The 23,377-nt window shown below is 38.8% G+C and overlaps 1 protein-coding gene across 4 annotated transcripts in view; it reads right to left on the bottom strand.

The window, feature by feature from the left end:
* JPH1 (junctophilin 1) overlaps nt 1-23,377 on the bottom strand; it is an 84,178-nt gene that overhangs the window by 30,419 nt on the left and 30,382 nt on the right. The gene's annotated exons all lie outside the window — the stretch shown is intronic.

Raw genomic sequence — 23,377 nt, 5'->3', positions numbered from 1 at the left:
ATTGAGATGATGATTATATGGTCAAATGCTAACACACAGAACACAAAGTGTACAGGAGGTCAGACTGGGACACTACACTGACTCCTGAGCAGGGAGCTCTGAGATCAGGACTCACAATCTTCTGAGAGACTGTAGAATGACTTTAAAAAAACCCACAACTTCTACATTTCTGCCTTTGCCAGAGGGGCTGGAACTTGATGATACTTGAGAACAGTTTCAATTCAAACCATTCTATGATTCTATGATACGATTTCACAGTCACTGATCAATGCTGGGAAAATAACAAAACTGTGGTACACTGGCCTAAAAATTTGCGAATATCTCCCACAGTCAGGCCATGGTGGAAATGAATGGGATCAAAAAACTCGTGTCTGATATTTCAATAGGCATTTGAATAAATGGGGACTTAACATGTTTAAATTCTTTTAATTCACTGAATTTCAAATCCAAAACAATGTGGAAAAGACAAATTCCAAACTACAGCAAAATAATCTGCCCTCAGCTTCTCTTCTTTTTCCTTCTGTTATTTCTTAAAACAGTCTTTAAGAATAGCTTGTGCAAATGCCTCTCACTTCAGACTGTGCAAATTGATTGTTGCGTTACTATGTGATCACATTGCTTTTTCCCCAGTCTTCCTTCATCAGCTCATTTTTAAATGGTCATCTGTTTAAAAATTCCTGATAGCAGTGCTTGCTGCATGTCTCAGAGCTAGCAGATAGCCTAGAGCTATAAAATGGTTCATTAGAACTGAGAGGAAGCTAAACATGGCAAAAACAGTAGAGTTCTTCAGACCTACTCAAGAGATTCATAACATTTCTGAAACAGTTACATTCAATTTCATCATTTCAGGAGTTTTCTTATTGTGTTCTAGCTGAAAGTTGAAATAAGAGTAAATTAGAAGGACAATAAAAGGAACCATTTGTATCCCATGGGCCTGGCAATACTAATCAAAAGAAATAAAATAAATGAACCCTCAAATTTTCTATTACTTCCATCTAAAAATTCAAATTTATTTTCAAGGAATAAAGAAAAACTCTGTGTGTTTTAGACAAAGGAAGAATTAAAAGTTAGCACTGACTTGGATGAGTAGGAGATTAACAGTGTGGCAGACTTTGCATTTCTAAAAAGATGTTTAATCCCATGGGGTTCTAGTATAAACGCTGGCATAAAAAAATCCCACAGACATTTTTATCTGTGGTGCCTGGAGAAGATTTTATTTATGTCCTCCTTAAAATGTGTATGGGGATAAATGCTGAATGTTATTTCAAAGCTTAGCTTGTCATAATTTAATGAATAAATATCAGCTCAAGTTGCCTTCTCATCAGTCCCCCTAGGTCTCTAAAAAAAAGGTTTAGAATAGCAAATAAGCGACAACACCTTTAACTTGTAGTCAGGATCAGGAAAGAAATTGTTAATCAAAACAAACACACTGTATAATCCCGTATGTACTCCGTGCAGTTCATGAATGGTTGTACGGTATGTACTCGCTTAGTAACAGTAATCAAAACTGTTCTTTCACTATAATCATTATTTTCAATTAGATGAGCTATTCTTAGCTCCTGCATAATTATGTCTATGTAGCATAAACCTAATGAAGCAATCATAGTACTGGGACACTGTTGTATGAGACAATAATGTCTGCACATGGATAAACTAGACTCTGATCATCCTATTGTGATGACAGAACAACCAGACTATTCTCATGTAAAAATAGTCTAATGCTATTGTCACAGCTGCAGTAGAAATTTTAAAAGCTAATATACTAAATGACCAGTATTGGAAAATTGTACTGCCAATTGTTTATTGATGTGAATTTTCTGTAGTATTATAGCCAAGAAGCAAATGACACATCCTGTCTAAGCATGTATGAAAGTGGCAGAGGCACTGAATGGAGACACGGATAATGAGCTACTGATGCTTGGCCACATGAAGTGGGGCGGAAGCAAGTCACAGTAGGAACACACAGGAACAGAAGGTAAATGAACGCTACCTTGCTTGGCTGCCCTAACTGACATCTTTCACTTTTTTTAACCTATCACTTCCTGCTGTTCTGCTGCTTTCATACTGGCAGTCAGGAGCCCCGACAGATCAGGATGGAATGGCTGCTGAAATGTGTGCTGCTGATACACCAAAAATCCACAGCACAGAGGGATGAGGCAGCACGAGCTACAGGAGAGCAGGGACGGGTGAGCAGCACCAGTGTCCATGCTCCCGAGCAGGCCTTCTGCCAGCCAAACAGCCATGTGTGCACATGGCCGTGCAGAGACATCTCTCTAACGGCCTCTTCAGTGAACAACAGAATGATACTTGGCAAATGGAGAAAGAACAGAAGAAATGGGCAGAGTCCAGCTTCTGTATCTAACAGAGCTGTGCACTCCAGCTTTGAACACGTGCTTTTCACTTCATGCTATTTGTTTTCTATCACCTTGGTGTCAGGATACTTTACTAACTGGCAGTGTGTACTTTTTTATTTCAATTTACAATCATATGGTCAGATTTTTTATTTTTTACTTTACTTCCTGCACACTCACTTCTGTAAGACTCAATTTTTCAGCTGCTTTTTTATTTCTTCTTATTCTCACTTCCACGCTTGCTTTCCCTGTATGTTTTCCAAATTACCTCCTTGGCACTATGTTTTTTTTGTACTTGCTTTATTCTGCCTTGCACTGACCCCCCCCCCCCCCCCCAGTAACAGTGCTATCATCGGAGACTATGGAGAGAGATGTTGGTTTGGAATAATGACTACTGAAAGGCAGATAGCAAAGCCAGACAGCCCCATTGAAAGGTAACTCCATCTACATTTCACATAGTGTGAGAAAGCCTTTAACTTGTATCCTGAAATAATTTCACCACTGTAAAGTCTTGCTGCTTTGTACATTTTCAGTAATTCATCAGGGGAGTTTAAGTCTACTGTATATCAGGTCAAAATCAACCACATTTGAACAACCAACATCTACTCGAGAACTCTTTTACAATTATTATTATTATTTTTCCGGAGCACTCTACATCCACTGCTGTTAACAAGAAATGTTTATGAGAACTTTTGGAACTTTTGTCTTAAATACATTGACAGTTACATCTGTGGCAGGAATCAGGCTGTACTTACATTAAAAAATGAACCCACAGCAACAGCCACAAGTTCAGATATAGCACTGGTATGGTATGTGGAGCCTGTAAACATGCCTATATCATGACTGAATAAGGGCTGCAGGACCAATGATTAACTACATAACTGCTATTAGTACAAATTTCATTTGGACTCTTATCAGACTCAGACTTTAAAAGCCTAAGCTTCCTAGACTGTGGGACAATTGGTACCGCTGCCAATGTTTTTTTCTCTGGTTGGTTGTGTTGATAAGTACATAGATGGATTCTGAGCTACACTCAAGGGATTAGAAGCACAGACCCATAGAGGATCACACTGTGTCCCCTTCCAGCAACACTACAAGCAGATTTCCATCTACTTATGTCTCAAAAGTGACTTGGAAAGGGAATACTGAGGGCTAAAGGGCTTAAACATTATCTAGCACTCTGTAGTAACAATACTTCTATATAATACCATTTGTCTTGAATGTATTATGTAATATTTATCTAAATTTAAACTCCATTTAGAACTCTCCATTCCCCTTGAGATTATTTTGTATTTCCATTATTTCCTTCAACGTATTTGTAATTCATGTCCAGTCAGTGTCAACTGACAATGTAAGCAACATACTTTCCTTCATTCATCTTTCAGCTTTTATTAAGCACAGGAATTCCAATATGCTGATATATGTAATTTTCTCACTTTTCAGTTTGCCAAATATATGGACCACAATTATGTTCCCAAATACAAATTATCCTAAATTAATAATCTTAGAAATGTTACTAACAGGTTTCTGTATTGTAAAAAAATAAATAAATCAGTAAAGTTTAAACCCGCATAAATTACTCAGAGATACAGAAGGGCTGCTTAGAAAGTAATGCATCCTATTTTATTATGTTGGCCCATGACATCAGAGGGAGATGTTGGTGCTACGGCAGTAGAGGTTGAACCCACCAACATTCCATTATGTTTTGTTGCCATGTGACAGATGGCAGCTGATGGGCAGTTTGACAAAATGGTGCCTGATATAGAAGTGTGTATGAAGCAAAGGTATGTCACTGAACTCCTTCACGAGGAAAAACTGCTACCCACTGACATCCATTGCTGCTTAGTGCATGTTTTTGGAGGCCAAACAGTGGATATGAGCACTGTGAGGTGGTGGATGGTGTGTTTCAGTAGCAATGACAGCGATGTGAAAGACCAGCAACATTCTGAATGCCATGCACAGCTGTCATACCATGAAATGAAGAGTGTCTTGATCAGCTCATCCATGTGAACTGGTGGGTTACAACCAGGGAACTGCATATGGAGATGAATATTGGCATACATGAATACATTGGAAATAGTGGTGGCAATACTGGAATATCACAAAGTTTGCACCAAGTAGGTCTCGCAAATGCTCCACATAGGAACAGAAAGAACACTATATGCAAGTTTGTCAGGACCAACATGAGGCTGAAGGTGACAGTTTCCTGGATCATGTCGTTACCAGTGACGAGGCATGGTGTCACAGATGCAGGCCAGAATCAAAAAGGCACTCCATGGAGTGGTGACACGTAAACTGATGTGCACTGTCCTTTGGGACAATCTTTCTGGATTTCCCAGGGCCTTGACAAACCATCACATCTGATCACTATATTTGCTGGCAAAAATGCATACCTAATGCTGGTGACTATGTTGAAAAACAGTGTTTCGTAGCTAAGCATTTGTTTTACCAAACAGTGTTATTGTGCTCTTTGTATCCATTGCAGCGTCCATGGAAATAAATAAGATACATTAATTTCAGAGAGACCTATTTGTTTAACTTATGGCAATCACCAGGTTTGTCTGAGTAACTTCACATATTGCAGTTTGCTACCTGTATCATCCCTTCTGAAACTGGAATTCTATTAAAAAGTCCCTTTTTTCTCTCAATTCTAAAATTTGGTTATATTTTCTAGTAAGCAAAGAATCCTGTGTTGTTGGTGGTTGTTTTTTTTTTTTTTTGTTTTTTGTTTTTTTTTCCCATTTATGAAATTTTATAATCTTTTCTTCCATCTTTTGGAGGTTGAACTCTGCAACATTCCTACAGATGTCAAAACAGTTTCAAGGAGGAGACCATGAAGAAGAGAAAATTTGGAAGGAATAACTCTTTAGAAGATTATTATTTTTTTTCCCCCTATTTCCATGTATGCGTTTTTTGATATGGCAATTGAGAGACTGTCATTTTTCAAGTGCACTAATCATCTTGCTCATCTTCTTTCAGAGACAATACTGAGTGGAAAACTATTCTCTTATGGTAGGATAAAATTATATCTGTGCACAACTACACAGATTTACTTAGGAACTCTAGGCTCCACCTTCGTTACTCTAAGCAACTCAGTATTGCCCATAAGTGAGTTGACATCACTGAATATCAACAAGAAATGGGAGTTTCAGAGAAACAGGGCAGTAAAAGAATTACGTACAGATATTGCAACACAGGAACTCTGTGTCACTGAGAAACTTAAAGTGCTTATAAAGTGCAGACTGAACTGACCAAATGAAGCATATGTCTTCAATCAAGAGAGCCAGAACTCTCTGAAGTCCTTTATGTCTTGCTGGATTTCAGTTTCAAGTTGCTGCTCCCTCTCAATGAACTGACTTCACTCATGGACTGGACTAGCTTGGCATTACCAGAAAACTTTCATGTAGTGAAGCATAAACAGAGCTACTATATGCACAGTGCTGGAACCCTGGCCCACAGAATCTCACCTAATGGAATTTGCTTCAGCAAACTCCTCTTTCCCAGTTCAGTTCGTTTATGCTGTTCCCCGTTCCCCCCCAAAGTTCTATTTCATATTAGAAGAACTTAAAAAAATACTAATTTTACTTAAAAACTCATGAAAAATGGAGGAAATTCCATAGAAATGGCAGACAGTCAATCTGGTTTCAGTACTTGAGAAAATAAACTGAGGGTACTGACTAGTTTGCCAGATGTCTGTCCAGAGCATAAATAATAGCATAAATAAACAGGGTCTACATCCACAAAGATTTATAGACTAACAGAATATAACACCAGAAACTGGGCCTTAACAAAAAGTAGATTTTGCCAAACACTTCATATTTATATCTAATGATTACAGGTCTAATACCTTATCAAGATTGCCTTGACTTAACATACTTGGTTTTCTTTTCTGATCCTGTGACAAAATAATACCATAAATTATGTACAATTAAAATAAGGCACATCAAAATGGCTTGAAAGCTAATTCACTTACGCACATATCAAAACATAACCCAGAAGACATCAAAATAATGAGCTGACACGTGAACTGGGTTTTGCTGCAGAGTAGTTAAATATTTTAGCTTTATAACATCTCAATAAAATCTGAAACATACTGCATTAGACATGACAGATTATACAACTTTCCGATTCAAACCAAACCCAGAAGGATATTTTATTATGTTATATCCCAAAGTTCAAGGATAATAATTCCAAAAAACATTGCATTTGACTGTACTGAAACAAAACAGAGAAAGGAAAAACCTAGCCAGTATGAGAGACTGAGATGGCAAGTGGCACAGGAGTATGAGATCAGCTTGGATGGCCCCATGCTGCAGCAAAAGGAATGTTTAATGCAGTCTTTCTACAACTAAGAGACAAAAACCAAGTGTAAACAAGAATTTGTTATTGCCTTGCAACACAATCCAGAATCCACAAAACCACTGATGGAAAAATACCCAACTCATCTATGTCTCAAGAAAGGAAATGTCAGAACCACAGAACAATCAAAGTTCTGAAAAGGAAAGCTTTTTGACCTAAGCTTCTGCAATCTCACATCAAACTCATTATTGGAATAACACTGCGAAGTCACTTCTCATGGTGTAAACATGGATACTCAACAGTGGAAAATGTAGAAGACAAAATGGAGAAGACCAACATTTCAGAAAGACACAGCTGCTACAACCATTAGAAGGCAAATTTGGATGTACTCAACTTTGAAATGCTTTGAATAAATTTTTATAAAAAATATTTCAAAATCTTGCAAATGATATTAGGCAGAGTACAAAAAATCTTCTTTAATCCATTCTTGTGAGAAAAATAACAGTCTTTTGCTTACAGGAAGCGAGATTACATGATTTAGAGGCTGTTTACATTACGTATGTCAGACATCTGACATCAGTGCCTCATTTGAGACATCCCTCTCACTCCACTATAAGTAAACTTTAAACATTTGCAGTTTGATCATCTGAATGTCATGGATGATCACTCTGCAGTGGTCAGTGTGAGCATATTCTGCTGTGCCTGTGAATGTAAAAAATCTTACTGTGAACATCAACCTACGTTTTTACTACAGATTCAGTCCTCTTCATACTTCTTTAAAACCTGCTTGCATACTCCTTTAGACACCTATGGTCCCCTTTAATAAAAACAGAACTTCTCCACAAATGTGGAGAAAGGGTGCTGAGGTAACTGTTTCTATAATTTATACCAGTCACACGTGAGGTCATCAGTTCAGAAAGACTTCAGGAGAATGAAGGATAGCATCCTAAAAAAGATTGTATTTCAGAAAATCCACTTTTAACATAGAGCTGTTAGTTCTATTTTCCTCATCAGTCTTCTAGCCCTGCAGAGACTCTCTCAGATGTTCAGAAAAAACCTCACATGCAGATGTCAGAATTTAAAAGGTGGTTTTAGATCGCTGTTAAAGCATCACTTGACAAGCTGCAATTACACTGTACTCTCCCTAACCTTAGGTGTCCCACTAGCCTGGCATTATTTATGTTCACACCAGACTATCAGCCCATGGATAACATACATCTTCGTGTGATGTATTCACTTTCATCCATTATTCTGTCAGAAGCTTGAATGAGAAGTTTTTCTTTCTTATTGATTGTACTTCATCTCAGCACTAGCACAGAAATCTTAAGATGATACAGTTGTCCATTTCAGCAATATGAGCAACATAATTTCACACAGAAAAGAAGTCCTCCTGTGGGGCAACTCACAACTCAGTGGACAAAAACCACCGTTGTATACTGTGCTCCTCGGGTATTTTCCCAATGGTGATTTCACAGACAGTATCTTTTCATGTCACTAACTCCCAGGCACATCTAGAATATACATCTTGATGTGCATTTGTCTATCCTTCTTCATAGGATAGACTACATCTTAACTGATCTTATTACTAAGGCTCCTTAGAGAGCAATATTTTTTCCCAGTTTCCTAGCCTCCTCGTGGTAATTTGTGCAGACAGGAGGTTTTTGGAAAAGATAAAGGAAAATCTGCCAGCAAACAATTTGTTTTTTTTCTGATCATTATGGCTAGTTATGCTGGCTGACTACAGCAACTTCTGAACCTGGTTGGAAGCATAAAAAAAAAACAGTACACTCTTGAGTTTCAGATGTTCCTGATGATATAGCTATGAAAAAAATAGGGAGTAGAAATGCATATCTTTCCATCATCATAAAAAATGAGTTTAAAGAACCAAGAACTCCATGCAAGAGTGATTTAGCAAAAAATAAATCCATGAAAAGGAATGGGAACACAGGGCCTGCTGTGATCATTTGCTTACAGAATTTCTAGGGTGCATTTAAAGCACTGCATTTTCCACCTGTCAAATTTTATTTCATTTTTAAACTGTACTGCTCTCTACACCTGTGACAAATGAAATACAATGGGAGGCATGACTAGAATGCTATCAGTACCAATATATGGCAGCTCTTCAAGACCCTGCTCATAAGAAAGCAACAAATCAGGATCCCAGGAATACAGCTGGATGAAAAATAAGAACAGCTTGCAGGAAAAGGAAGAGACTAGGATATATCTTTGCATCAAAAGAGACTGTTTTCAATTTAAACAGTATTTTTCATCATTCTACTGAATTTAATCACTTTCAAATGTTTGTAAGAATAAGAGAAATAAAATACGAAAAATACATTTTAAATTATTTATAACTGGAATAATTCTAGAAAATTTACAGAAGCTCTGGTCATCAATAAACATATTCATGAAAACCATGCCAAACATTGTCCTTGACAAAGTCTGTATTGCCTAATCTGTTCTCTATATAGAACTGGCATGCTTTTTTTAGGATTTTTTAAAACTTAAGGGGGAAAAAAACAGTCCACAGTGTTGCCCTTCTCCTTTCCAAAGCTTAGCAGAAAACTATTTATCTCAGAATATCTAATTATCTCAGAATAATACTTATAGGGAACTGAAATCTTAACAATCGAGAACGTCCGTAAACATGTAAATGCGCTTAAACAAAGAGCACAGTAGACTTACATTTGAAATTAATCATAGAAACATAGAATCATTCAGTTTGGAAAAGACCTCTAAGATCATCTAGTTCAACTGTCAACCCATCACCATCATGCTCAGTAAATGACATCCCCAGGAGCCACATCTACACCTTTCTTGAATATCTCCAGGGATAGTGACTCCACCATCTCCTAGGGCACCCTGTTCCAATGCTCCACCACTCCTTCAGAGAAGATTTTTTTCCTAATATCCAACCTGAACCTCCTGCGGTGCAACTTGAGGCCATTACCTTTCATTCTATCACCAGTTACTTGGGGAAAGAGAGTGCCCCCCCACTTTGCTCTGACTTTCCTTGAGGTAGTCAGTCATTTCAAACACAGGGCAGGTGAGAGCTATTTCACAGTTTTTGTTGTCTCTCGCATGAAGAAAATCTGGGCTTACCACAAACACAATTCCAACAAATACAGTTAATAGCTTTAAAATAAATTTCTCTCACATTGGTAACACATGCATAAATAAGCATATGTGTATACATTAACCCTCTGTTAGTGACCCACAATGCTACCCAGTCTGAAAGAATGACCACCATATCCTGACAGCTAAGAGAAAATTTGAAGAAGAAAAAAAAAAAAAGGACATTTATCTCTGCTGGTTCTGTGAGCGCTGATGATGAGCTCAGCCAGATGCCTGAGGGCATGCTGTGGAGTCCACACTGCTGAAAGTTCACAGCAGGCTATTATTCCTGCTTCAGAGTGGTCCTTAACTGCTTTGTTCAGCTGAAGTCATGCAGATCTGCACTGTGAGGCTAAAGATTAATTTCTGTATTCTAATGTAGTAATCACATGTAAAAGTAACAACTTATTTCAGATTCAAGGACTCTATTGTTTTGAGCCTCTCTGAACAGTCACGGTCTATTTGCTCCTTTTAATTTGCTTAGAACAGCCCTTGTAGCCCTGACATTTTTCTCCTGCCTTTTCCAGCAAGCAAGTATCCTCTTTTCTATGCCGCTAGAAACAGAATTTCAGTATAAATACAACTACATGACATGAAAGAGGAAGTATATCTCAATATTGTCAATACTAATTTCCTGTTTTTCTCTTTTCACATAAAGTGATTTATCAGACTTGACAAGAGTTTGATGGGTTTTACTGATTCCTATGAGTAAGCATTGAAGCATCTACTAAGATAAGAATCTGCAAAATAACCTGCCCACTACCTCCAGCAAAAAGCTCTTTCTGCTACATATCACAAAGAAACACAAAATGATTGATGTCGGAAGGGTCCTCTGGGTCTATCTATCTGGTCCAAACCCTACTCAAGTAGTGCCACTCAGAAGAGGGTGCCCAGAACCATACCCAGGTGGCCTTTAAAGATCTCCAAGTAGAAGAATTTACAGCCTCTCTGTACAACCTGTGCTAGTTTTCTATCACCAACAGCTATTTACAGCACCTTGTTATTTACAGAATGTAATTTCCAAAACTAACTTGACTCTAAAAATGAACACCAAATAGCATTTTTGTGAGATGTAGTGCCCTACTGAGTAATTCCTGAGCCTCAAGATTACATCCAAATACAGATCTATGAGCTTTAATGAGTACTGGAGAGGGCAACATGTTGCATCTTCTCTCTTTTCCATAGCAAAACCACTATAGCCTTGTCAGCTTGCACGAAGCATTGGATTTGCTGTCCTCCACAGAATGATAGTGCTGCATAGGCAAAAGAGCCTTTCCAATGTGTTAGCTACATATGTACCAACTAAGTTCTTTACTCTCCATATCTTCATTAAGTAACAATATAGGAGTGACTGGTGCTACTACAGCAATTCCTGTAGCTGGCTACTGTTGGCAGAATTCCAGCAGGTCAGAAGGGACTACTTTCGCCTGCTATTTTTCTTGAGGACACTGAAGGAGTCTCATCATGCTATGGGCACACATCATGACAGGGGAAGGGTTTATAAATTCTGGGAAAGGCGGTGTCCTGGAACAGATTTGTAGGCTGGGTGCATTATCTTGTCAGGTTGTGTACCAAGATGATCCTTCTTAGAGTTTATACGAATCCATCTTCACCTAATATGTACCTTATTTTATCAACCCCATGGGCAAATATGAAGGCCAGAAGCACAGTAGATCTCAGTGTTGCCTTAGTTCCTCTACTGAAGCCTGTACTGATGGGCTTAAAGGAGTGGATGATGCACTTGAAGAATTACTGAAAGAGCAGGGAAAGTAAACACTGCAAGGAAAGTAAATATTGTAAGTAAAGTAAACCTTGCAGAAATTGATAATTCAAGAATATAATCACAAGGTAATTCATTGATTTTCCAATTTTACTCAATTGGCAAAATAATAGCAATGAAATTCTCTCACTCAAGTCAGACATTCAGCTGTATCTATCAGTGAAGTTTATATCCATTGAACATAACATGTGACCTTATGCTTAGCTGACAATATTTAAAAAGTGTGAAGGTCTGCTCAATATAGCTGTCTTGCTGCTCTGTCACAAATGTGCTTCAGCAGCAAGTGGATGTATAGTTAATCTGATTTCAAACTAGAAAGGAGAAGCCAGTTGATCATAAATAAAGACTCACCCTTGAATCCTATTAAATAAATAACATTTTCACCCTCTTTGAGACAGATGTGCAGTGAAATGCCTGCTGAGATTAAGGAAATCTTTGCTATGAAGCACAGCACTGAAGAAGACTGCTAATGTACCATAACATGTTAGTTTTTGAATTCTATGGACCTTCTTCAACATAACTTGAAACGTTGTGCTAGTGCTTTGAGCAGTTTCTTGTTCTTAAACCTAACCTTGCAAATTAAGCTACGAAGTACTGCAACTTAACCCTTTTTCTTCAAAGGCCAGCAAGTTTGGTAGTGAAGTACTATTTCAAATAGTCAAATTGTTGCTGAAAATACAAGATACAAAATAACCTCTATTGAAGGGGCATCAGGAAAACTGTATTTCTATAAGGCAGTCAATCTGGAATTCCACAGAAGAGGTAGAAATATATATAATATATACATACATACATGGATATATAAAAGCTTGAAGTTCTTCAGTCTAGCATTTTCATGTACTGCATGTTCACTGCAAGTCATATATGTAGAAATGCAACCTCTCAGGTAATTTGTTAAAAGAGTGATATACTTTTTCTCCTGTTTTCGGGTTCTGAACAAGAACTGAAACTGCAAGGCTGTTCAGTTCCATGTGATTTGTGCCCTTGTAGCCAAAAAGGCCAATGGCATACTGGGGTGCATTAAAAAGAGCATGGCCAGCAGGTCGAGGGAGGTGATCCTCCCCCTCTTCTCTGCCCTGGTGAGGCCTCATCTGGAATACTGTGTCCAGTTCTGGGCTCCCCAGTACAAAAAAGACAGGGATCTCTTGGAAAGAGTCCAGCGGAGGGCCACAAAGATGGTGAAGGGCCTGGACCATCTCCCCTACGAGGAGAGACTTAGGGAACTGGGTCTGTTTAGCCTTGAGAAAAGAAGGCTGAGAGGGGACTTGATCCAGGTTTATAAATACCTGAGGTGTGGGAGCTATAGTGGCGAGGCTGGTCTCTTTTCAGTAGTGCGTGGGGACAGGACTAGGGGCAACGGGCTGAAACTCCAGCATAGGAAGTTCCGCACGAATGTGCGCAAGAACTTCTTTACAGTGAGGGTGACGGAGCACTGGAACAGGCTGCCCAGGGAGGTGGTGGAGTCTCCTTCTCTGGAGATATTCAAGACCCGCCTGGACGCCTACCTGTGCGACGTGGTGTAGGGAGCCTGCTTTGGCAGGGGGGTTGGACTCGATGATCTCTAGAGGTCCCTTCCAACCCCTATAATTCTGTGATTCTGTGATTCTGTGATTCTGTGATTTGGACACAAATCATACAGCTCAAAACATTCTTTCTCGTCACCAAGCTATCTAGGTGTAGTTTCTAACTTAAACATACCATATATTTCATAAACACCATGGAGAATTTTGAGATACAGAAACCTTTATTGGTAATTCCAGGTATATCATGCGTTACCTCCCTAAACCTGCAGACTTTGCATCAGTCTTATAATTCAAACACGAAATAATAAAGTATTACAAACCTGCAGGTGAGAAAATTTACAGACAATTGTGAATTGCTTTAGGACAGGAAATAAATGGTCTTTCTTATCTACCTTGAGAAAATGCCTGGCATTTACAGTGCCAAGAAAGCAGAAACTGCATCTATAGCTCTTGTAAAGAAGTAAGGTCAAGCAAAAGATCTACAGAGTAATCACTGCAAAAGTAATGGAAATAAGAGCTGTCTCTAACACAGAAGATTGAAACTGCATGGATGAGACAAGACAAATGATTTTTCAAGACAGAAGCCTTAACTCCTAAACAATTAAACTTAAGGGAAAAGGAAAAGATGAGAGTCTGAAAGGTTGTATTTTCTAGAGCAAGCTTAACAAAGATCTCTGCATTCTTGTTAAATCTATTAGATTGTCTCAAAAACAAGAATACTGACCAAGAAAAAAAAAAGTGACTCCAGTAGCAGTACTTAGAAGCAGCTGGCTTCTAAGAGAAGACTGAGATATTGGGACATTATGCTCTTTTGGCAGTTGTACAGTCTGTGTTTAGGAGCTCATGTGCCCATCTCCCATTGCTCAGGGTCCCAGCTCTTTTGATGTGAATACAGTGCTGTTATCTACATGTTGAAGAACCACAAGCTCTAAAATGGTTCCACTTTCTTCAGAAGCCCTGATGCCTACAGCTACATACTCCAGGCAATTGCCGGTCAGGTTACCTAGTGTGTCCATTACTTCTTGTGAAGCTACTTGCCTAACAGTGGTCCCTTTTTGTTTCATTAAAATTGAGCTCTTCTGTGTTATCCTAAGAGTGAAGTATCACTCTGCCCTAAATGAAAAGATTTTTCTTGGCTGTCAAAACCAGTTAGCCAAACAACTGCCACAAAGCTGAGGTGTACAGTTTCCTTCCACAAAGGTCAAGTCATGTGTGGCCTTTGACCCTAGGTGTGCTTTAGCTTAACAGGATTGCTCTGTATAATTAATACAACTTAGGTGGCCAGATTGGTATTCTTGTAAAAATATTCAAGCTTTTTTTTTCTTGCCTATTTCTAAATTAGTCATGTCTTACTTTAGATGGTGCCCACCAGTTTTTTTTTTTTTTTTTTTTTTTTTACTGAATTTAGCAATCACTTCATCAATGTGGATAATCTCGCCTGAATCAGAAACTGAAATAACATGACCTCACAGATGTGATTCATTCCCGTGTGCCTGTCTTTTGAGTTTTCAGACACATTAATGATGTGCCATAGACCCCAAATCTTCCACATACTCACGCCTCACAGGCAAATCAACAAGAAGATTCTCATCTCTCATTGGTGCAGATCACAGTTTAAAAAAGTGACTGAAAAATGGGATAGTAATTCATATGAAGGCAAGTGACCTGCCAGGTGTGACTCAGTTCAAAGTACCAGCCGCAAGATATGCCCTTTAGACGCCAATTGGGCTGGTGCTGGGCAGACCACCAAACATACAAGGAATGGTCCCCCTGTTCTGTCACTGTCAGAAAGTTCTGATCAATAGCTCTACATTCAGGTGGAGGCTGGTCTCAAATGGCATCTGTGTCCCCAAGGGGTCTCCCATGGGACCACTGCTCTTTAAAATCTGTAGTCCAGAGAGGGTGATCAAAGCATCTTCAGGAAGTTTGTGCACGACACTAAGTTGAGCAGTGCAGCTGACACAACAGAAGGAAGGGACCTGGACAGGCTTGAAAAGTGGGTCCACATGAAACTGATTAGATTCAACAAGTCCAAGTGAAGGTGTTGCATTTGGGCCACAGCAGTGTCTGATATGCATATACACTGGGAAAAGAACTGAGAGCTGGAGGACTTGGGGGTGGCAATGGATTAAAAGATTGATGTTAGTCAGCAGTATGTGCTTGCAGTTCAGTAGGCTAACTGCATCAATAGAGGGGTGGCCAGCAGGGAGACAGAGGTGATTGTTTTGTGCTTTGCCCTTATAAGGACCCACTTGCATTCAGGTTTAGGACCCCCAGTACAAGAAAGATGTGGAGCTTTTGGGAAGGGTCACAATGATGATTGGAGGGCTGGAGCTCTTCACTTATAAACAAGATCTGTATCGAGATCAGTACTGGAGTGACTATGGCTACTGGTGTCTATGTTGGGAGCATAAATGGTGCTATCACCTCTTGAATTTAGATCTCAGTAGGCTGCAAGACTATCAGTACATTGGTAGTTCTTGTGACAGCTTGCCATGGCAGTCAAGCTGCTTCAGAAGATTAGAGTTTTGGTCATGAACTCCCAACTTGTGCATTCCTATAGATAAGAGAAGGTATATGAATAGCTGAACACTCTTTTTTCCAGAAAAAGAATATTTGTCTTTCTTGTTGTTCCTGTGCAGGAAAGATTATGTTGGTTGCAAGATAGATTAAATCTGAAGTATTCAGATTTTAACTGTAGTTTAAAAATCTCAGTGCAAGGGCATCTGAACTGGAGAACACAAGATCATGATAGACACATATTTTTGGATATGCTGGAAGATTCTTTAAATGTTCAAACCAAGAGTATTTTTAATACCTACCACATTCCCTCTTACCATAAGAGGATAATAAAGAACTACCTGTGCTATCTTTATGACACTACGTGCAAGTGTGATAAGGCTAAAGTAGATGTAGATCCACGAAGGCTGCTGTTATTAAAATCAAACAAAGCAACCATGTGGCAGTATAACTTGTGAGAAGCATACACTATACCCAGAGTGATATACACCTGAAGAAGAAATGGCATCTGGTGAGATTGGAGCATGGTCTACTGCAGAGCTTCAGCTGAACGCTGCTTGTGTGTGAATGAGATTTTTGCCAGCAGATGTCAAGAACTGAATTTAGCTCTGTTGGAGATGAGATAATTAAGCAAAGAAGAGACCACCCCCAGCTAATTACTCTTATTCCTGCAGTAGCTCTGCATTAAAGCCTATGAATTTCATCTAATGCAAGCTTTAGAAACTTGAAGAATGTGAAATACGGAATTCAGAAGCTTTATCTTTTCTTTTTCTTTAATTTTTAAGAGATATTTAGTATCCGTCCTTGAAGTAAACTAAAGAGAAAAAAAATCTATTATTTGGGTTAACTAATAGGGCATAATGTCAAAGAATCAAACAAAACTTCAGAACTTCTTTTCTTAGTTAGTTAGTACTGGCAATATCACAAGTAAAATTAATGGATTGTTGGCAGGTTATGCCTGCTTGCTAATGTTCTTTTGAGTAAGTCTACACATTATCTCTAAACTTTTCTACAGTTCTTTGTGGTAACACTATCTCTTCAGCTGTATTTTTATTTTCTCTATGAATGGAAATGATCGCAGAATTAATTTGTTTTACATGTAAAATATGTCCCTGAATAAATCAGTGAATCCTACTTCCTTCTGCACTGAGTACCTTTTCCAACTTAACAAAATCCAATCCACTTTCAAATCACGTTAGGAAAAGGCACCATAATCCTAAAACTACAAAAGAGAATTTAGAATAGTTAATCCAAAATACTGTACGTATAGAAAATCCCAGCAAAAAATGTGATTTACCTAAGAAAAACAATCTCTACATCACTGTTGTCAGTTCATTTACTTACTACAAACCAGACATTTTTAAACTTAAAAATCCTTATTTTTCTCTCCATTTTTACAACAATTTTTGTCTCATCAACTGGTTTCTGTATTTTCTGGGCTTAAGGGCTGTAGGATAGCAAGAAGCCTCACTGATCTCAGATGACAATACTTACATAAGGTCTGACAGTCTTTCTCTCGATTATCCTTCAGATGACATTTCTTTAGAGTGCTTAAGAAGAACAAAGCATGTGTTGTTTAAGCAAGTTCCCTGAGCAGTGGTATTGCCTCTTAACAGTGGCAGGCTTATGTCAGAAAACAGAAATGTTAGAAGGCAAGAAGCCAAGCATGTTAGTAAGGTAATAAAATATGCTCAGAAGCAATTAAGCTTTGAAAGGGTCTAGCTACACAGTGGAAAGAGAGAACTGAAAGTATTTGACAGTATTCTTAGTGAAATTGAATCTTCAGATGAATTCATGGTCAAATGAAATTTACCCATAAATCTCAATGTAAATAATAGAGCTTAGAAAATTCACTACAGCCCACAGGATCTTTGACCTGGACCATTTTTGTCTTTCTCTTTGTGAATTACAAAGACCAAAACAAACAAACAAAATCAGTGAAGATGGTCCCTGAAGTCAGGGATGGAACTATATTCAGGCAAAATACTGCATAGTTGACACTTAGGGTAGAAGCCAGAACCACAGTTTTTAACCATTTACAGAGGAATCCTGAGAAAAGAGGATTTTGTTTTTTAAAGCATTATTTCTAGCTTAAACTATTCTTGTTTCTCTTGTATTCTCTATGTTTCAATCTATAACAACTGCTATTCTCTGGCAGGCACAGCTTTCTGTGTCTTTCTTTTCCTATCTAAGAGGCAGTGAGAGAACACCAAGTCTCCCAGCCAGTACATTCATACTCAAAATGTTCAAAGCTAAATCTTTAAAATTTGAATGTTTTTCCCAAATAACCTCAAATTTGGAACTTGTTTATTGTTGTAGCTGTGTTTGCTAATCTGTTTCAATATCAGTAAGAAATTAGATTTATTATAAGTTTATACTCCAGCCACCAAGTCTATTTACTTTGACAAGCAGGAGAGCTTGGAAACAGCTACTGGAATTGATGAATGACAAAATAAATTGGCTACAGGAAACAAGTTTGGTAATATTAAACAGACATAAGTGTGCCTGCTTTTGGACATTCAAGTGAAAAGAGGAAGTTACCCTATGTATTTTTATATGGCAAATGTGGTTTTGTTCTGATTTTGTTTGGTTTTCACTGAAACATTTTTCCACCATATAAATGTGCCTGGAAGTACCAAAAACCACAACCTGGCTCTGGGAACTTGTGACAGAAGCCTGAGTGGCTATGCCTTTATTGTTCACAATCCAGCTAGAGATGCTGCCCTCAACTCACTTCTGCAAGATAGGGGTTACCACCACCTCCTCCTGGGCCCTCTACATTGAGCTAATGCTTGGGGTACTGCAAGGTGACACAGACATCATCCTGAGCTTCAAGTAGGCAGAGGCTGTTGATATCAGCAGCACAAGCTGGCCACACAGATGTGCTGCAGCAGAGTCACAGCTCTTCAGAACATGGTCAGGCATATCTGGCACAACAGCTTCTACCTCAAATGTCAGGAGCACAATGTCTCTACCCTGGTCAGCACCCTCTTTGCCACCCTTGCTTGAAGACCAGCCATGTACCTCCTGACCACCAGCTCCTGGGCAAGCTGGAACAGGACATATTTCCAGGCTTGCAGATAGTGATACAGACTGTGGTGGCTACAAAATAGCTAACGCTCTTCTTTCAGAGCTGATTACTCTGGACATGGAGAAGGCACTGTTCAGTAGGCAGCTGGAATTGCTCCTGCATGGTTTCTCCACAGGAGAATCATACCAGGGGGAGCTGCGCCTCATGCAAATGAAAAGGCTGCAGCATGAATGCTTGAAACAGACACTCCTGTGATAAGCTGGGCAGTGACCACTTGGCCTCTCTGACATGGCCCATTTGATCCAGGAGCTTTGGCCTCCACAAAAAATGCAATAAATAGTTTGCTTGAAGAAGTGGCAACGGTGAGTGTCCTTCTCAAGGCCTCCCATAGATTCCTCAGTCAGCTGCCCAGTACCACAGAGACGGCTTTAGAACATTGCCAAGAAGCCACAGTCTCTCTGGGCTGTCCCTTCCTAGCACAGCAGAAAGAACCATCTTCTTTCACTCTCAGCCACTCGCTTTTCCACTCAGATCAGTCCTTGTTTCATGCTTCCAGCTGATCCCTGGTACTCAGGCTTAAAACACGCTTGAAACTCTGTTACGTTGCCCAATATGTACCTCCTTGAAAAACATAAGGCATTGACAAGGATGAGCAGGAGTCTAAAGAGGTTGTTAGAAGACTACTCAACCATCTTCTTACAGCTGAGGGCTACAGAGCCTTGGGTCACCCCCTGCTCAGTTCTGTGAGGAATTGTTTCTGGTTTTGTAGGAAATGTTGGAATCTGGAAAATGTGACAACAAAATACACAACAGCTGCTTCTTTTTCGTAAACAGTTTTGCTATCAATGCTGTAATTGTCTGTATACTTCCCACAACAAAAAATGACCAGTCTACAAACTAACAAAGTCTTTCTATGACCTATTCACATGATAGCAAAATACAGGCAAGGATTTCATACCTTAGAGAGCTTGAGATATTCCTTCACTAGGGCTCAGCTTGCACTGCCATGCAGATTTCATGATATGAAATTAAGAATTAGCTCAGATTCAGAAACTTAAATACTACACCTGACAGAGCTAGGCCAAGTAAGCAAGATACTACAAGAACACTGTAAGGGCTGTTTTGGCTTGGGCAACTTTATAGTGTGCTTTTGTAATCACTGCTCATCCTCTACAGCTGGATGGAAATACGGCATCCTTCATTTTCATGGATTATTCTGTCAGGCTATTTAATGAGCTTTTTATTGGACAAAAGGATTAATCCTTTAGTAGTTGTGCAAGTAGTTCCAGAAAACATAAGCAATTTATTAATTCAAGACATCTTACTCTAGACTTAAATTGAGCTTCTTGAAATATCAGTCTAGCTTGCTAACATGCTTATGTTTGCAGAACTCTCTCAGTAGAGAAAGACTGCTCTACAGAGAGATGGTCATTGACACTACTCAGAAAAACATCCATCCTTGCAAATGAAGGTCAGGAACATCTAATGAGAAGTAAGCTTTTGGCAGCACAGTATTTTGAGACAAGAGAATACCATTCTGTATACAGAACCCAAAAGACTGCTAACAGAGAAAATAAGATTCTTATTTAAATTTCCATACATGCTAACTAGGATGTTTTCACACAAAATGGAGTTAAGTCCAGCTGGCAACCAGTCACAAGAGGTGTCCCTCAGAGGACTACTAAGGCCCACCTTGTTTAATATCTTCATTGATGACCTAGATGAGGGGATTGAGTGTACCCTCAGTAAGTTTGCAGATGACTCTAAGTTGGGAGGTGGTGTTGATCTGCCTGAGGGTAGGGAGGCCCTTCAGAGGGAAACTGGTGAGGGGTCTGGAGCACAAATCTTATGAGGAGCAGCACAAGGAGCTGGAATTGTTTAGCCTGGAGAAGAGGAGGCTCAGGGGAGACCTCACTGCACTCTACAACTTCCTGAAAGGAGGTTGTGATGAGAAGGGGATTGGTCTCTTCTCCCAGGCAACAAACAGGACCCGAGGAAATGGCCACAAGTTGTACCAGAGGAAGCTTAGATTAGACATAAGGAAAAACTTTTTCTCTCAGGGAATGGTCAGGCACTGGAATGGCTGCCCAGGAAGGCGGTGGAGTCACCGTCTCTGGCAGTGTTCAAGAGGCGTCTGGATGAGGAGCTACAAGATATGGTTTAGTGGCTTGTTGTAACTACAGTGATGGGAGGACGGTTGGACTACATGATCTTGTAGGCCCTTTCCAATCTTGTGATTCTATGATTCTATGAAAATGATATACAGGATTACAACCATTGAGAACATCTCCTCTCTTTTTCTGGATCATAAAACAGACAATAAATTGAAAATAGTTAATTTGAGGCAGATATTCTCTTGCTCCTTTATTGATCATGACACACAATTTAAAACAGGCACATGTAAAGCAGATGAAATTTAGGGGAAAAAAAATCCTTTAAAAAAAAAAAGAAAAGAAACCATTGGAACATGAATAAAATCAGAAGAAAAGAGTTGCACATATGCTACCCAGAAATACAGTAATGTTGCACTTGGAAATATTTCGAATCTTATGTGAAAAGAAAACAGACTGATTGCAATGAACACTACCAGAAATGACTACAGACAAATACTGTCTTACAAAACCATCAATTTATGTTCAAATAAATTATTTACAAAATCATAAAAAGATCAGAAAGAAAAAAGCTCTAAGGCATGCCACAACATCTGGCCCATTTCCTGAAAATCCTTGTGATGGGGCTGAGAGGGGGGTCTCTGAAATTATTTTGATGGCCCACATGCTCATTCTGCCTTTGAATTTCCTGACACAAATCTCTTGTGTATATGTATAGGATCACGTATTCGTATGTTTTGCCCTTTGGTGATGCCACGACAGCTCACCTGGCTTATGCTCACCACAGCTCAGGCATCTCTCTGCATTCTCAATATGCACACATACTGACACTACAAGAAAATAAGCTGTTCCATGAATTTTTACTACAGCTATCCTGTTTTCATCACCTTAGCTAACAAACAACAAATCACTTAACGGAGGTGAGCAGAGGCTCACCAAGTTTTCCACATCTTTACTCTGACCTTAGTCTTTCAAATAATAAGAAAAAAAAAGATGAATCTTACACACCAAAAATAAGCTGGCTTTAAAAAAACAAAACAAAACAAAACAAACAAAACAACACATTTAAAGTTCTTGGCAGTTATATTATTTTAAAGTGCATGGATTTATATACTAAAAAATTAGATATCGCTTGCTTTACATTCACTGCATCACAGTGTTTACAGTATGTCCCAAGACAATAGCTATGTTGCAAAACAATCTTAAGTGATATAATAAAAAAAAATAATAAAGATCATGCTTTGCTTGCAGCTATTCAGTTGATGTGGAAAACCAGGTTATAGCTGATGAGATGGAAAGAGCGATCACCATAGCAACAATTTACCACTTAACAATGAAGGGGGAAGGGTGCATCCTCTTTTGCTACTTGTACATGTAAACAGCATTAGTTCAAAATTCTCAAGTTCAGCTACATTTTCTGTTCTTTCAAGTAAGACATGCAGTAAAAAACTGCTCTAATTAGTGCTACAGCATTACATATGAAATCACTTGTTACTCCTATTAGGAATGACAAGAAATTTGGTAACAGAAAAAGAATATGATGATGACTTTAATTAAAAATCCTCCTTTGGAGCTGTCAATGAAAAGTATGTCTTGCTGAGGAACAAAATGTCCCAGTGAACTGCTGATATGTCAAAAGCATAAATTCCTTAGTTTCAGCAACCTAAATAACGTATTATAGAAAACTGATATATTATCAACTTATTTTAAAATAAATCTTTTTGTTAAAATACATAATATTGCATACATATCATCAAAACAATAATATGTTTTGGCTAATTTAAAAATGTATATATTTTTGGGAGTTATCTGTCTCCTGTCAATGAAGGGGTGCATAAAAATACATTTTTACTGTTTTTTTCCTGAGTCTGCTCGTACCCTCACCCACAAAAACACTTCAACATCTTTAACTTGCATCACCCTGAAATTTGCTTAATCATCTTCAATATTGTCCATGCTGTTTAGATACACTCTAATTAAAAAACAACAACAAAGACGAACTGTTTAGCTGCCACTGGAGCAAAGAGAATGACACAGGAGCCTTCATAGCTGTGTTAGGCCTTTGAGGCAGGCACTAAGCTCATCCACTCATTATTTTACTGGGTACTTCTATTGCATTCCTGCAGCATGCACTGTTTGTCCTCAAAGCACCTTGGTAAAATAGGGAGGTTAAAACTGATACCATTTTATACAGAACAGGGATTGAGGGGAAGGCATTATGAAGCCCAGCAGTGCCGCGTTTAGACAGGAAGTAAAGAATTCCTATTGCTTAGAACCTCTCACAGTGAATGGGAGCATACCTGATGCATAGATTAGGTGCTAAACAGCACATTAGGACATGAGGAATCTTAAACCTACCTGCAGGAAATGCTAGGACACATATTCAGCTTGCCTTCTGTTGTCTGGACTTACATGAATCTGTAATAATGATTTTCAGGACCCACATTATTTTTTTTCTTCTGAATTTAAGCTCTGCATCTACTGCATATGTATTTTAATATGGGTCAGCATTCAGCAAACGTTGCCAAAGGCAAAATCTGCAATGATGTGCATCTTTTGTGATTCTGTTGATGATTAGGACACTGAAGTGTGAAACCTGAGGTGTGGGTGCCTGCTCTTATACTGAACCTGCGCTACATGCATACCAG

Source organism: Excalfactoria chinensis, chromosome 2 (genome assembly GCF_039878825.1).
Source record: "Excalfactoria chinensis isolate bCotChi1 chromosome 2, bCotChi1.hap2, whole genome shotgun sequence".
Lineage (NCBI taxonomy): Eukaryota > Metazoa > Chordata > Aves > Galliformes > Phasianidae > Excalfactoria > Excalfactoria chinensis.
Note: the sequence above shows the minus strand (reverse complement) of the source record. Positions and strands in the feature narration are given on the sequence as shown.